Raw genomic sequence first — 15,809 nt, 5'->3', positions numbered from 1 at the left:
AACTGTACAGAACCCAACCCTTTTGGAGAACTGTACAGAACCCAACCCTTTTGGAGAACTGTACAGAACCCAGCCCTATTGGAGAACTGTGCAGAACCCAGCCCTATGGGAGAACTGTGCAGAACCCAGCCCTATGTAAGAACTGTACAGAACCCTACAGACATAATGTTCTTTATATATTAACAAGTCCCCTGAAGGCCTCACAGTGCTTCTGAATAGATTACAATGAGAGAGAGAGAGAGAGAGAGAGAGAGAGAGAGAGAGAGAGAGAGAGAGAGAGACAGAGAGAGATACTTGTGTTTTCTTTGAGGGTTTCTACACAATGCACTCTGCGTTTCTATGGTGACCTGAAGCTGCCTGCTGGGCCCACAAAGACTGAAGTAAGAGGCCTCAAATGCACACACACACACACACACACACACACACACACACACACACACACACACACACACACACACACACACACACACACACACACACACACACACACACACACACACACACACACACACACACACACACACACACACACACACACACACACACACACACACGCGCTGGACTGGATTCTAAAGTAGCTTCAAAGGTTCCAGAGGCAGACCAGGTAACCTGAGAGGTGAGGAGACAAGTGGAAGGACTGAAACATCTGCAGACAAACACAAACACACAGACACTCACACGCAGGTACACACACATTACTGACTAGGTGGTAAGAGCTGGCAGGAAGAGAGGCCGATGTAACACTGTAGAGGTGTGACAACACCTCACTAATAGCTAGCTCTTATTCATCCTGAGACACACACACACACACACACTAATAGCTAGCTAGTGGTGAATCCTCCACAATGGATCGCCAGACCGGGGAAGAGACAAAAAGAGAGAGCAACGAAGAAGAGTGTAAAACCTGAGAGAATGTTTTCCCACAGTGATACCCGGGTCTATATTCCCCATTATAGTCTGTTTACTATGTCCATCATTCACATACTTCCTTTTCAGAAAACGCTCCATTGCCATGACCCTCCATTGACCAATCACACCTAAGAAATACGTTACCATGGTAGCAAGGGAGCTTTGGCCTTGGTGGAGCTGCTGGCTGAGGGAAGTGTGTGTGTGTTGGTGATTTGTCTCCTGTCACACACACACCCTAACTCTGGGGCGAAAGAAAAATGTGTGGTCTGCCTTCTGTCATATCCCATCACCCTCCATTTCTCTTTACCAAATGAGGCGTTGTGAAGTGGACAACATGCTGTCCCACACTGCACACCCCTCATCCTACCAAACACTCATGTGTAGCACATGGGGATGTGTGAAACTTATTCCTCAGCCTGAAGTGTTCCCACTTTCGCCAGCGAATAGCTAGCTTTTCACGTGGCGCTGACTGGTAAGACGTTTGGGTGGTCACATGTGCTAGCAAGGAAGAGGTCCTGGGTGCGAGCCGAATCAGGAGGAAGTGGTACTCGCTAAGTGTAACGGATGTGAAATGGCTAGCTAGTTAGCGGTGGTGCGCGCTAATAGCGTTTCAATAGGTTACGTCACTCGCTTTGAGACCTTGAAGTAGTGGTTCCCCTTTCTCTGCAAGGGCCGCGGCCTTTGTGGAGCATTGGGTAACGATGCTTCGTGGGTGACTGTTGTTGATGTGTGCAGAGGATCCCTGGTTCGCGCCCGGGTCGGGGCGAGGGGACGGATGTAAAGTTAAACTGTTACATTGATGCTGTTGACCCGGATCACTGGTTGCTGCGGGAAAAGGAGGAGGTCGAAAGGGGGGTGAGTGTAACAGATGTGAAATGGCTAGCTAGTTAGCGGTGGTGCGCGCTAATAGTGTTTCAATAGGTTACGTCACTCGCTTTGAGACCTTGAAGTAGTGGTTCCCCTTGCTCTGCAAGGGCAGTGGCCTTTGTGGAGCATTGGGTAACGTTGCTTCGTGGGTGACTGTTGTTGATGTGTGCAGAGGGTCCCTGGTTCGCGCCTGGGTCGAGGGGACGGACTAAAGTTAAACTGTTACATAAGCAAGCAGGATGACGTCCTTTAGGCACGCACACACAGAGTGGATTGAACAGAAACAGACAGTTGCCTGCATGGATGAAGACTTAGTGGACAGATTCTGTATAGCGGCTAGAGCAAGACTGAGGAGCAGCTATAGCTCTAGTGCGTGTGCGTTTAGGCGTTTCATGATTAATACGGCTTTCAGCTGCAGCGGAGCCATGCACAGACCGACTGGGATGCCCATTCACAAGATCTTTCTTTCTATCCTACCCTTTCTCTCTCTCTCCACCTCTCTCTCCCCCTAGCCGCTGACAGAGTAGTATTCATTATATTTCTCCTCCAGTTGCTGATCAATATCAGAACAGCCCAGTTACACTTCAACTCATTCTCCTCAAGGCAGGATCCAGCACAGAGGTCATTCAACAGCCTGAGAGAGGAAAAGAGAGAGGCTCCCTAACTTGGCGCGATAGCAGCAAACAACTGCCTGCTCTCTCCCGATTTCTGTAACACACACACACACACACACACACACACACACACACACACACACACACACACACACACACACACACACACACACACACACACACACACACACACACACACACACACCAAGTAGAACCCGACTGCCTTAAAATGGAACGCTAGACGATTTAGAGACATCTGATCATTTTGTTGAAAAACATTGTCATCTTTCACCAATTTATAGACAACAGTGAGAAAGCACAGGAATATCCGCATAACCACACTCACTCACGCACACTCACTGAAATATGTCAATGCAGCAAACAACTGCCTGCTCTCTCCCGATTTCTGTAACACACACACACACACACACCATGAGAGTAATTTCTACACACTGTAAAGTCTAAAGCTTACTTTTAAAGACTTTCTTTTCCAACCATTAAACCCTGATGCAGCAGCAGTGGAGATCTGCGCTGCAGTGAATATTATAAAACATTATTCTACAGGCTGTCTGTCTGGAAAAACATCCGATTTACAAAACACCTGCCATGCACCGTTGTGACATTCTGCAGCGATATTTCTATGCTAATCTGCGTAAAACTAAAGCTTTCATTTCGTCCAAATGCCTTTTCATCACTGGTTTACCTTCTTACTGCCGGTCCGAGATTGAGTAGGCCTACTGTTAGTTCCCATTCTGCTGCGAGGTTACAATCCACAACCATCCCCGTTATTCCCAACATCCACAAACAAGGTTTCAGAAGCGGTTATCCACTTTCCCATCCCAGGGATAGTGACTGAATCCCGCCTACATCCCACTACCCCGATATAAAAAAATAAAAAAAACTGTGTCAGGATTTCCTATTTCCGCGCGAAATTTCCCTTTATTCTAGCCCCCCTTTTTTTCGTGGTTACCTCTCTCTCTCCTTCCCTCTGTTCGGCTGCCGCTGAAGTTGCCTAGTTACCTCTCTCTGTAGGGTAGCTCAGAACACCAGGGCTGACAGCCAATCAGAAAGCAGGGTGCGTGTTAACTATTTTTCTGCTGGGCTGTCCTGGTTTCGTGGTTGCAGGGGAGGTTAAAAAAAAGAGTATCAAAAACCGAGATGCGTAAGAAAACTGAAAGTAGAGAGAGAGAGAGTTGGATGGATGAGAGTTAAAAAACAGATAGAAATGTCAAAAACAAGACTAGAACAACACATCTGAATTTGTCTCGAAGGAGGAAAGTGAAATATATTGTGTGGGGTGTTGATAATCAGAATTGGCTGACGAATACAGGTCATAGAAAAACATTTTGAACCTTAATCTTAATTAAGATTTTTAAATCTAGTTATGATGGTTCAACACGTTAAATACTTCCACTTATGTTTGGTACATTTCCCTGTTTTAAACATAAATCCACAAAGTCTTGTTACAGTGTTTGTATTCAAGATCATCAAGATCAGGTCTGTCTGTCTCTCTCTGTGTGTGTGTGTGTGTGTGCGTGTGTGTGCGTGTGTGTGCGTGTGTGTGCGTGTGTGTGCGTGTGTGTGCGTGTGTGTGCGTGTGTGTGTGTGTGTGTGTGTGTGTGTGTGTGTGTGTGTGTGTGTGTGTGTGTGTGTGTGTGTGTGTGTGTGTGTGTGTGTGTGTGTGTGTGTGTGTGTGTGTGTGTGTGTGTGTGTGTGTGTGCGTGAAGGACACGCAGTGGTGAGGACAGGTCATTGGGGAGAGTCAGAGTAAACTGGTTGACAAATCAAAGAATAACCGAGGGGGTGGGGTTAACAGGCATCTTCCCCTCCTTCCCTTCTCTTTCTCCCTCTTTCTGTCACTCTCTATCTCTTTTTCTTTCTCTGTTCTCTCTCTCTGTCTTGCTCCCTCGCTGTCTCTCCTTTCAGCCTCACTAAGTAGGGCTCTCCAGTGACCTCTCCAACAGAGAAATGCCTGGTACTTTGATATAAATTGAATATTATACAATTATTTTCCGTATTGGAGTAACCATGGAAGACAACAGCAGCTGTCTCCTCTCCTCTTTTTCTTTCTGTCATTTTGGTCTGTCCATACATTTACAGAGTGGTACAGACTGTGTGTGACACAGGGAGAGAGAACGAGAATTACAAAGTTCAGTGACAGAGAGGAGGGGGAGTGGGGGTGGTGCTAGTGTGTGTGTGTGTGCGTGCGCACGTGCTTATGTTTGTTTTAGATGAGTCTCAGTGAAATGTCACACATGTTTTAGCTCTCATCAGGATGGAGCTTTGTGGGTAAATGCCCTCAAGACAACCCATCAGATTTCATTAATACACCACTTACACACACACACACACACACACAGTCTTGTACAACTAACCTTGTGGGGACACACAATTCAGTACCATTCAAAATCCTATTTTCCCTAACCCCTAAACCTAACCCTAACCCATACCCTTACCCTAATACTACCCCTAACCCTAACCTTAACCCTAACCTTAACTCTAACCCTAGCTCCTAACCCCAACCTTAGCTCCTAACCCTAATTCTAACCCTAACATTAATTCCAACGTTAACCCCCTAGAAATCACATTTGACCTTGTGGGGAACAACAAAATGTCTCCATTTGGTAAAATGTTTGTTTGTTTACTATTCTTGTGGGGACTTCTGGTCCCCGTACACACACACACACCACATGTCCACCAGCTCAGAGACAGAAACATCTCCACCAGCTCAGAGACAGAAACATCTCCACCAGCTCAGAGACATAAACATGTCCACCAGCTCAGAGACAGAAACATGTCCACCAGCTCAGAGACAGAAACATGTCCACCAGCTCAGAGACAGAAACATGTCCATCAGCTCAGAGACAGAAACATCTCCACCAGCTCAGAGACAGAAACATCTCCACCAGCTCAGAGACATAAACATCTCCACCAGCTCAGAGACAGAAACATCTCCACCAGCTCAGAGACAGAAACATCTCCACCAGCTCAGAGACAGAAACATGTCCATCAGCTCAGAGACAGAAACATGTCCACCAGCTCAGAGACAGAAACATCTCCACCAGCTCAGAGACAGAAACATGTCCACCAGCTCAGAGACAGAAACATGTCCACCAGCTCAGAGACAGAAACATCTCCACCAGCTCAGAGACAGAAACATGTCCATCAGCTCAGAGACAGAAACATCTCCACCAGCTCAGAGACAGAAACATCTCCATCAGCTCAGAGACAGAAACATGTCCACCAGCTCAGAGACAGAAACATCTCCATCAGCTCAGAGACAGAAACATCTCCACCAGCTCAGAGACAGAAACATGTCCATCAGCTCAGAGACAGAAACATCTCCACCAGCTCAGAGACAGAAACATCTCCATCAGCTCAGAGACAGAAACATGTCCACCAGCTCAGAGACAGAAACATCTCCATCAGCTCAGAGACAGAAACATCTCCACCAGCTCAGAGACAGAAACATCTCCATCAGCTCAGAGACAGAAACATCTCCACCAGCTCAGAGACAGAAACATGTCCACCAGCTCAGAGACAGAAACATGTCCACCAGCTCAGAGACAGAAACATCTCCACCAGCTCAGAGACAGAAACATCTCCACCAGCTCAGAGACAGAAACATCTCCACCAGCTCAGAGACAGAAACATCTCCACCAGCTCAGAGACAGAAACATGTCCACCAGCTCAGAGACAGAAACATGTCCACCAGCTCAGAGACAGAAACATGTCCATCAGCTCAGAGACAGAAACATCTCCACCAGCTCAGAGACAGAAACATCTCCACCAGCTCAGAGACAGAAACATCTCCATCAGCTCAGAGACAGAAACATGTCCACCAGCTCAGAGACAGAAACATGTCCACCAGCTCAGAGACAGAAACATGTCCATCAGCTCAGAGACAGAAACATCTCCACCAGCTCAGAGACAGAAACATCTCCACCAGCTCAGGGGCATTTCTCTCTTCTCCCTCTCGTCAGAAGAATTCAAAGCCTTCACATTCATGATACATCCCCTCTCTGTATGCAGTTAGATCCAGGAGAGAGAGAGAGAGAGAGAGAGAGAGAGAGAGAGAGAGAGAGAGAGAGAGAGAGAGAGAGAGAGAGAGAGAGAGAGAGAGAGAGAGAGAGAGAGAGAGAGAGAGAGAGAGAGAGAGAGAGAGAGAGAGAGAGGGTTGGGGGATAGAAGTAGAGACAGAGAGAGAGGGAAGGAAGAGACAGTGAGCATTAAGAAACAGGGCCTGTCAGATGACACATTACAGGCCCTGTGTCAGCGTCTGTTCTCCCTGTCCTCCATTAACTTCTCACACATCTGCACTGTGTGTGTGTGTGTGTGTGTGTGTGTGTGTGTGTGTGTGTGTGTGTGTGTGTGTGTGTGTGTGTGTGTGTGTGTGTGTGTGTGTGTGTGTGTGTGTGTGTGTGTGTGTGTGTGTGTGTGTGTGTGTGTGTGTGTGTGTGTGTGTGTGTGTGTGTGTGTGTGTGTGTGTGTGTGTGTGTGTGTGTGTGTGTACAGACACTTGGCTACGGTGAGAGTAGAGAGACTAATGTGTGAAACCTCAGCATTACCATTACCCATGACTAAGATAACCATTCTGACACAAGGCCATCTCCATTTGGTGATTATAAATAGGCTTTTACCCTTTAGGAAAGAGGGAGAGCGAGAGATAGATGTAGATAGATGTTGAGAGAGGTAGAGGTAGAGGAGACTAATTAGAGAAAGAGAGTGGAGATGTCTCCTCTCGTCTTGACAGGGTGAGACAGACTTAAAGTACATCACCATGCTAGAACCTCAGAACACTCATTAACGACACTGCAAGGGAACGACAGACAGAGAAAAGGAGAGAGAGAGGCAAGAGAAGGAGGAGGGGAGGGGTGGAACTAGGTCAAGGAAGAGAGGGAGAGAAGGAGAGAGGGAAAGCTGTTAGCTTGGCCCCCAATTAACTTTTCTAATCATCCACCATCCTACCATTCTACCAGCAGTGCATATGACAACAATGGGCCTCTGTGTGTGTAGTGCTATTGTAAAGATATTATGGTGCAGAGGGAGGGTGAAGGGGACATCAAGGGTAGTAGGCATGATTTAAGGGTTAGGAGATGGGAGGTTTTGGCTAAAAGCTCACTGGACTGTAAACCTGAGCCAGAGCTTGCCTCCCAAATGACACCATATTACCTACACAGTTCACTATTTTTGACCAGAGTCCAATAGCCCCTGGTCAAAAGTAGTGCATTGTATAGGGACTAGGGTGCCATATGGAACACAGACAGAGTAAGATGTCCCCATCTGACACTGGAACTGGTAAACGCTCTACTACTGCAGTACACTCAAATACACTACATTAATATACAATAAAACACAATAGCACATGGTAACTACACATTCCAGTAATCCCACAAACGGTTTGTTAGGGCTCTGAATATGACACTGAGAATGTAATACACCCACACTCAACACACACACACACACAAACACACACACACACACACACACACACACACACACACACACACACACACACACACACACACACACACACACACACACACACACACACACACACACACACACACACACACACACACACACACACACACACACACACACACACACACCGTTTCCAGAAGGAATAGTTTTTTGTAGCAGATATATTTTTATAAACTGTGTTTAATGTGGGGTTTCACTTAAAATAAGAACAAAACACAATTTTGTCTCTGTAGAAAAAAACAGCAACAATGTTCTGGCCTGGAGCGCTCAGCGCTGTACTAATCTGAATTACTGTTGTTGTATTCTTGGAGGGTTGTCTGATGTCTGCTGTTTAGAAACATGGAGGTTATTTCTGTGCTCAGCCAGAGAACAGAAACTGTGTCATTGCTGATTCCACCACCAAACCACACTGCTACTGTCACACCCTTATCTTTCACCTGTCTTTGTGCTTGTCTCCACACCCACCAGTTGTCTCCCATCTCCCCTCATTTTCTCCTGTGTATTTATACCTGTGTTCTCTGTTTGTCTGTTGCCAGTTCGTTTTGTTTGTCAAGCCTGCCAGCGTTTTCCCCCTTGCTCCTGTCTTTTCTATAGTTGCTGTTTTCTAGTTTTCCAGGTTTTGACCATTTTGCCTGCCCTGACCCTGAGACTGCCTGCCGTTGTCACGACTTCCGCCGAAGTTGGTGCCTCTCCTTGTTCGGCGGTCGTCGTCACCGACTTTCTAGCTGCCACCGATCTACGTTTCTTTTTCTATTTGTTTTGTCTTGATTGTACACACCTGGTTACCATTACATTATAATTTATTCCCTATTTTACCCTCTAGTTCCCACATGGCTTTGTGCGTGTTTGTTCTTTGTTTAGTGTTCAAGACTTCTGTGAGCTGGTGTGTTTTCCCTGCGTGGAAATGTTGTTTCTTTTCGGGGTAAAGTACGTCTTTTACTCAGTTCTGTGTCCAGCGCCTGACTCCGTCCTAACCGCTGCACATTGACACATGACAGAAACACGCACCTACTTATGGAGTCAGCAGGTGCACCCAGTCCTCCGTTACCAGTGGAGGAGCGCGTCCAGCAGCACGCAACGATACTCCAAAATCTTGGCACAGCCATGGATTGCGTGCTGCTCACCATGGAGCGATGGGAGACACTCCCATCAACTTTAACTTTATCAACTCCCATCACACTCCCATCAACTTTACCCCAACCCACACCACTGTCCACCCCTCCGTCACCTGGACCCAGTGGGATTCGGCTCTCGCTCCCGAGGGCATATGATGGGACGGCTGCCGGGTGCCAGGGGTTCCTACTCTAGTTGGAGCTCTACCTGGCGACCGTCCACCCGGCTCCCTCGGGATATCAGAGCATGTCCATCCTCATCTCCTGTTTGTCGGGGAAAGGGCTTGAGTGGGCCAATGCCGAATGGGGAGGAATAGACGCAGCGTTGGTGCTATGAGGATTTCATCCACCGCTTCCGGGCGGTCTTCGATCATCCACCTGAGGGGAGAGCGGCGGGAGAACGCTTGTTCCATCTCAGACAGGGGATGAGGAGCGCACAGGACTTCGCACTGGACTTCAGGACCCTGGCTGCCAGCGCGGGATGGAATGAGAGGGCCCTGATCGACCATTACCGATGTAGTCTATGTGAGGACGTTCGTCGGGAGCTGGCCTGCAGGGACACCACCCTTAGCCTCGACTAGCTGGTGGATTTATCCATCCGGCTGGATAACTTGTTGGCCACCCGAGGACATTCGGATCGGGGTCCGTCCATTCCATCTCCCAGCACCTCCGATCCTACACCTATGGAGCTCGGAGGTGCTGCTCTAAGGGTGACCAGAGGGGAGGCCGTTTCCTGCACCACCTGTGGCCGCAGAGGGCACACTGCTGGTGGTGCTAGAGAGGTTCCCCAGGGAGTCGAGGCAGCAGGCAGGGCACTGGTGGATCATCCCAGGTGAGTAGGCACCTCACCCAGAGCTCCCTGTTGCGCACATGTGTGTATGTATAGAATCTCCTGAGTTTTCCCCGCATTCCCAGCAAAAGGCACTAGTAGATTCAAGCGCAGCTGGGAACTTTATTGACCGTTAATTTGCACTTAGATTAGGGATCCCTATTGTTCCTGTTGATGTGCCCTTCCCTGTACATGCCTTAGATAGTCGTCCTTTAGGGTCGGGCCTGATTAGGGAGGTCACAGCTCCACTATGTATGATAACGCAGAAGGGTCATGAGGAGAGAATTAGTCTCTTCCTGATCGATTCTCCTGCGTTTCCTGTGGTGTTGGGGCTTCCCTGGTTGGCCTCTCATGACCCCACTATTTCGTGGCAACAGAGGGCTCTCAAGGGATGGTCACATCAGTGCTCAGGTAGGTGTATAGGTGTTTTCATAGGTGCAACTATGGTGGAGAGTCCAAACCAGGTCTCCCCCATGCACATCCCCCCCTGAATATGCTGATTTGGCTCTCGCCTTCTGTAAAAAGAAGGCGACTCAATTACCACCCCATCGACGGGGGGATTGTGCGATAAATCTCCTGGTAGATGCAGCTCTTCCCAGGAGTCACGTGTATCCTCTGTCACAGGAGGAGACGGTGGCTATGGAAACATATGTCTCCGAATCTCTGGGACAGGGATACATTCGGCCTTCCACTTCACCTGCCTCCTCAAGTTTCTTTTTTGTGAAGAAGAAGGATGGCGGTTTACGACCGTGCATTGACTATAGAGGTATAAATCAGATCACGGCGAAGTATAGTTACCTGCTGCCTCTCATAGCTAGTGTGACCGAGTCATTGCACGGGGCGCACTTCTTCACCAAATTGGATCTCAGGAGCGCTTACAATCTGGTGCGTATCCGGGAGGAGGATGAGTGGAAGACGGCATTTAGTACCACCTCTGGGCACTATGAGTACCTCGTCATACCATATGGGTTGATGAATGCTCCATCAGTCTTCCAATCCTTTGTAGACCAGATTTTCAGGGACCTGCACGGGCAGGGTGTAGTGGTGTATATAGATGACATTCTAATATACTCCGCTACACGCACCGAGCATGTGTCCCTGGTGCGCAAGGTGCTTGGTCAACTGTTGGAGCATGACTTGTACATCAAGGCTGAGAAATATCTGTTCTTCCAACAGTCCGTCTCCTTCCTAGGGTACCGCCTGTCCACGTTAGCGGTGGAGATGGAGAATAACCGAATTTCAGCCGTGCGTAATTGGCCGACTCCAACCACGGTAAAGGAGGTGCAGCGGTTCTTAGGGTTTGCCAACTACTACCGGAGGTTTATCCGGGGCTTTGGTCAGGTAGTGGCCCCCATTACCTCCTTGCTGAAGGGGGGACCAGTGCGACTGCAGTGGTCAGCTGGGGCGGACAGGGCTTTTGGTCACCTGAAGGCTCTGTTTACCTCGGCAACTGTGCTGGCTCATCCTGATCCCTCCTTGGCATTCATAGTAGAGGTGGACGCGTCCGAGGCTGGGATAGGAGCTGTGCTGTCTCAGCGCTCGGATACGCCACCAAAGCTCCGCCCCTGTGCTTTCTTTTCGAAGAAGCTCAGCCCGGCGGAGCGAAACTATAATGTGGGGAGCTGTTGGCTGTGGAGCTGTTGGCTGTTGTCAGGGCTCTGAAGGCGTGGAGGCATTGGCTTGAGGGGGCTAAACACCCTTTTCTCATTTGGACTGACCACCGCAATCTGGAGTACATCCGGCCGGCGAGGAGAATGAACCCTCGCCAGTCAAGGTGTGCCATGTTTTTCACCCGTTTTGTTTTCACCCTATCCTACAGACCAGTTTCCCAGAACGCTAAGGCAGACGCACTGTCCCGGATGTATGACACAGAGGAGCGGTCCACGGATCCCACTCCCATACTTCCAGCTTCATGCCTGGCGGCACCGGTTGTATGGGAGGTTGACGCGTACATCGAGCGGGCGTTACGTGCGGAGCCCACTCCCACCCAGTGTCCAGTTGGGCATCTGTACGTTCCGTCTGATGTCCGTGATCGATTGATCTGTTGGGCCCACACGTCACCCTCCTCTGGTCATCCTGGTATCGGTCGGACAGTGCGCTGTCTTAGTGGGAAGTACTAGTGGACCACTTTAGCTAAGGACGTGAGGGTTTATGTTTCCTCCTGCTTGGTGTGCGCCCAGTGCAAGGCACCTAGACACCTTCCCAGAGGGAAATTACAACCCCTACCCGTTCCACAACGGCCGTGGTCACACCTATCGGTGGATTTCGTGACGGATCTTCCTCCGTCACAAGGAAACACCACGTTTCTGGTCGTTGTGGATCGGTTTTCTAAGTCCTGCCGTCTCCTTCCTTTGCCCGGTCTCCCTACGGCCCTACAGACTGCGGAGGCCCTGTTACACACGTCTTCTGGCACTACGGGGTGCCTGAGGATATAGTGTCTGATCGGGGTCCCCAGTTCACATCGAGGGTCTGGAGGGCGTTCATGGAGCGTCTGGGGGTCTCGGTCAGCCTGACCTCAGGGTTTCACCCCGAGAGTAATGGGAAGGTGGAGAGAGTTAACCAGGATGTGGGTAGGTTTCTGCGGTCCTATTGCCAGGACCGGCCTGGGAGTGGGTGGTTTTCATCCCCTGGGCAGAGATGGCCCAAAACTCCCTCCGTCACTCCTCCACTAACCTGTCTCCGTTTCAGTGTGTACTAGGTTATCAGCCGGTCCTGGCACCGTGGCATCAGAGCCAGATTGAGGCTCCTGCGGTGGATGAATGGTTTCGGCGCTCGGAGACATGGGACGCTGCCTATGTGCGCCTGCAACGGGCCATCAGGCGAAAGAAGGCGAGCGCCGACCGCCACCGCAGTGAGGCCCCGGTGTATGCACTGGGGGACCAGGTCTGGCTCTCGCCCCGAAACCTGCCCCTTCGCCTGCCCTGCCGGAAGCTGGGTCCGCGGTTTGTGGGGCTATTTAAAGTCCTGAGGAGACTGAACGCGGTATGTTATAGGTTACAGCTTCCCCCTGATTACCGTATTAACCCCTCGTTAATGAACTCATGAACTCAAGGCGTCGGGCGAGGGGCCTTCAGTACCTCGTGGAGTGGGAGGGGTGCCGCAGGAGAGATGCTGGGTGCCGGTGGAGGACATCCTGGACCCTTCCTTACTGCATGAATTTCACCGTCTCCACCCGGATCGCCCTGCGCCTCGTCCTCCGGGTCGTCCCCGAGGCCGGTGTCAGCGCGCTTCTGGAGCCACACGCCAGGGGGGGGTACTGTCACGACTTCCGCCGAAGTTGGTGCCTCTCCTTGTTCGGGCGGCGTTCGGTGGTTGTTGTCACCGGCTTTCTAGCTGCCACCGATCTACGTTTCATTTTCCATTTGTTTTGTCTTGATTGTACACACCTGGTTCCCATTACGTTATAATATATTCCCTATTTAACCCTCTAGTTCATACATGGTTTTGTGCGTGTTTGTTCTTTGTTTAGTGTTCAAGACTTCTGCAAGCTGGTGTGTTTTCCCTGCGTGGAAATTTAGTTGGATCTTTTCGAATAAAGTACGTCTTTTACTCAGTTCTGTGTCCTGCGCCTGACTCCGTCCTAACCGCTGCACATTGACACGTGACAGCCGTCCTGTACCTTTTGGACTCTGATCCAGATTACTGACCTCTGCCTGCCATTGACCTGTCGTTTTGCCTACCCCCTGTTCTAGTAATAAACTTTTGTTACTTCGACACTGTCTGCATCTGGGTCCTCCCTAAAACGTGATAGCTACTGGATCTCCATAATACTACATCTACTAATACTATACTATACTGCTATTCACTGGTTTTAATAATATTGAATTAGTTGAAGTAAACACTTCAAAGTAGCCATTGTTACCACATAATTTCCTATTAAATAATTAAATACCAGATATACAGTGCATTCAGAAAGTATTCAGACCCATTGACTTTTTCCACATTTTGTTATATTACTGCCTTATTTTAAAATTGATTGTTTTTTCCTCATCTGCCTACACACAATACCCCATAATGGCAAATCAAAAACTGTTTTTTAGAAATGTATTTATATAAAATATATATATATATATATCACATTTACATAAGTATTCAGACCCTTTACTCAGTACTTTGTTGAAGCACCTTTTGCAGTGATTACAGCCTCGAGTCTTCTTGGGTATGACGCTACAAGCTAGGCACACCTGTATTTGGGAGTTTCTCCTATTCTTCTCTGCAGAACCTCTCAAGCTCTGTCATGTTGGATGGGGAGCGCAGTTGCACAGCTATTTTCAGGTCTCTCCAGAGATGTTAGATCGGGTTCAAGTCCGGGCTCTGGCTGGGGCCACTCAAGGATATTCAGAGACTTGTCCCAAAGTCACTCCTATGTTGTCTTGGCTGTGTGCTTAGGGTTGTTGTCCTGCTGGAAGGTGAACCTTCGTCCCAGTCTGAAGTCCTGAGCGCTCTGGAGCATGTTTCCATCAAGTATCTCTCTGTATTTTGCTCTGTTCATCTTTCCCTCGATCCTGACGAGTCTCCCAGTCCCTGCCGCTGAAAAACATCCCCACAGTATGATGATGCCACTACCACGCTTCACCGTAGGGATGGTATTGGCCAGGTGATGAGTGGTGCCTGGTTTCCTCCAGACTTGACGCGTGTCATTCAGGCCAATGAGTTCAATCTTGGTTTCATCAGACCAGAGAATCTTGTTTCTCATGGTCTGAGAGTCCTTTAGGTGCCTTTTGGCAAACTCCAAGTGGGATGTCATGTACCTTTTACTGAGGAGTGGATTCCGTCTGATCAATCTACCATAAAGGCCTGATTGGTGGAGTGCTGCAGAGATGGTTGTCCTTCTGGAAGTTTCTCTCATCTCCACAGAGGAACTCTGGAGCTCTGTCAGTGACCTTCGCGTTTTTGGTCACCTCCCTGACCAAGGCCCTTCTTCCCCGATTGCTCAGTTTGGCCGGACAGCCAGCTCTAGGAAGAGTCTTGGTGGTTCCAAACTTCTTCCATTTAGGAATGATGGCCACTGTGTTCTTGGGGAACTTCAATACTGCAGAAAATTTTTGGTACCCTTCCCCAGATCTGTGCCTCAACACGATCCTGTCTCTGAGCTTTACAGACAATTTCTTCGACCTCTTGGCTTGGTTTTTGCTCTGACATGCACTGTCAACTGTGGGACCTTATATAGACAGGTGTGTGCCTTGCCAAATCATGTCCAATCAATTGATTTTACCAAAGGTGGACTCCAATCAAGTTGTAAAAACATCTCAAGGATGATCAATGGAAACAGGATGCACCTGAGCTCCATTTCGAGTCTCATAGCAAAGGCTCAGAATAATTATGTAAATAAGGTATTTTGTTTTTATTTTTATATAAATCTGCAAACATTACTAAAAACCTGTTTTCGCTTTGCCATTATGGGGTATTTTGTGTAAATTGACGAGGAAAAGATTATTTAATCCATTTGAAAATAAGACTGTAACGTAACAAAATGTGGAATACTTTCCGAATGCACTGTATACCAGTGGAATCAGTACAGTCAAATAAAGAACTACCAATGCACTTTAGTCTTTAGGTCCCAGGCAAGGTTACTCATCACGTGAGCGTGGTTCACCAAACCACCTCTGTTACATATCTATGCAATAATAATACCATATTCATGCTCTGTGCTCTGCCTCTCTCTTTGCTTCTCATGTTGCAATCATGTGCAAAGGCAAGGAATATTAACTATTAACGAGAGATTCATTCCATGCTGGCAGAATGAGAAGTGAATAAATCATAAATCAAGGAGGTCTGGTCTGAACATGTGTGCTACTCTCATAAAGATCTGTCTTCAGCTGCTGCTGCATGGTGAGGCCCACTGTCTTCAACTGCTGCTGCATGGTGAGGTCCACTGTCTTCAACTGCTGCTGCATGGTGAGGCCCACTGTCTTCAACTGCTGCTGCATGGTGAGGCCCACTGTCTTCAACTGCTGCTGCATGGTGAGGCCCACTGTCTTCAGCTGCTGCTGC

The 15,809-nt window shown here is 48.6% G+C and overlaps 1 protein-coding gene across 9 annotated transcripts in view; it reads right to left on the bottom strand.

Moving 5' to 3' along the window:
• The window catches only part of LOC139541260 (disabled homolog 1-like), a 289,187-nt gene that overhangs the window by 103,571 nt on the left and 169,807 nt on the right, over positions 1-15,809 (bottom strand). For 5 of the 9 annotated variants that reach the window (XM_071345704.1, XM_071345708.1, XM_071345709.1 and 2 more), the window contains exon 1: positions 3,094-3,395. The exons of 2 other annotated variants lie outside the window; for them this stretch is intronic. The gene's annotated coding sequence lies outside the window, so the exon portion shown is untranslated. Of the gene's footprint in view, positions 1-3,093; positions 3,397-15,809 lie in introns of those variants that run through there. 2 more of the 9 variants (XM_071345705.1, XM_071345711.1) reach the window with 2 other exon arrangements.

The sequence above is a fragment of the Salvelinus alpinus genome, chromosome 16 (assembly GCF_045679555.1).
Source record: "Salvelinus alpinus chromosome 16, SLU_Salpinus.1, whole genome shotgun sequence".
Lineage (NCBI taxonomy): Eukaryota > Metazoa > Chordata > Actinopteri > Salmoniformes > Salmonidae > Salvelinus > Salvelinus alpinus.
Note: the sequence above shows the minus strand (reverse complement) of the source record. Positions and strands in the feature narration are given on the sequence as shown.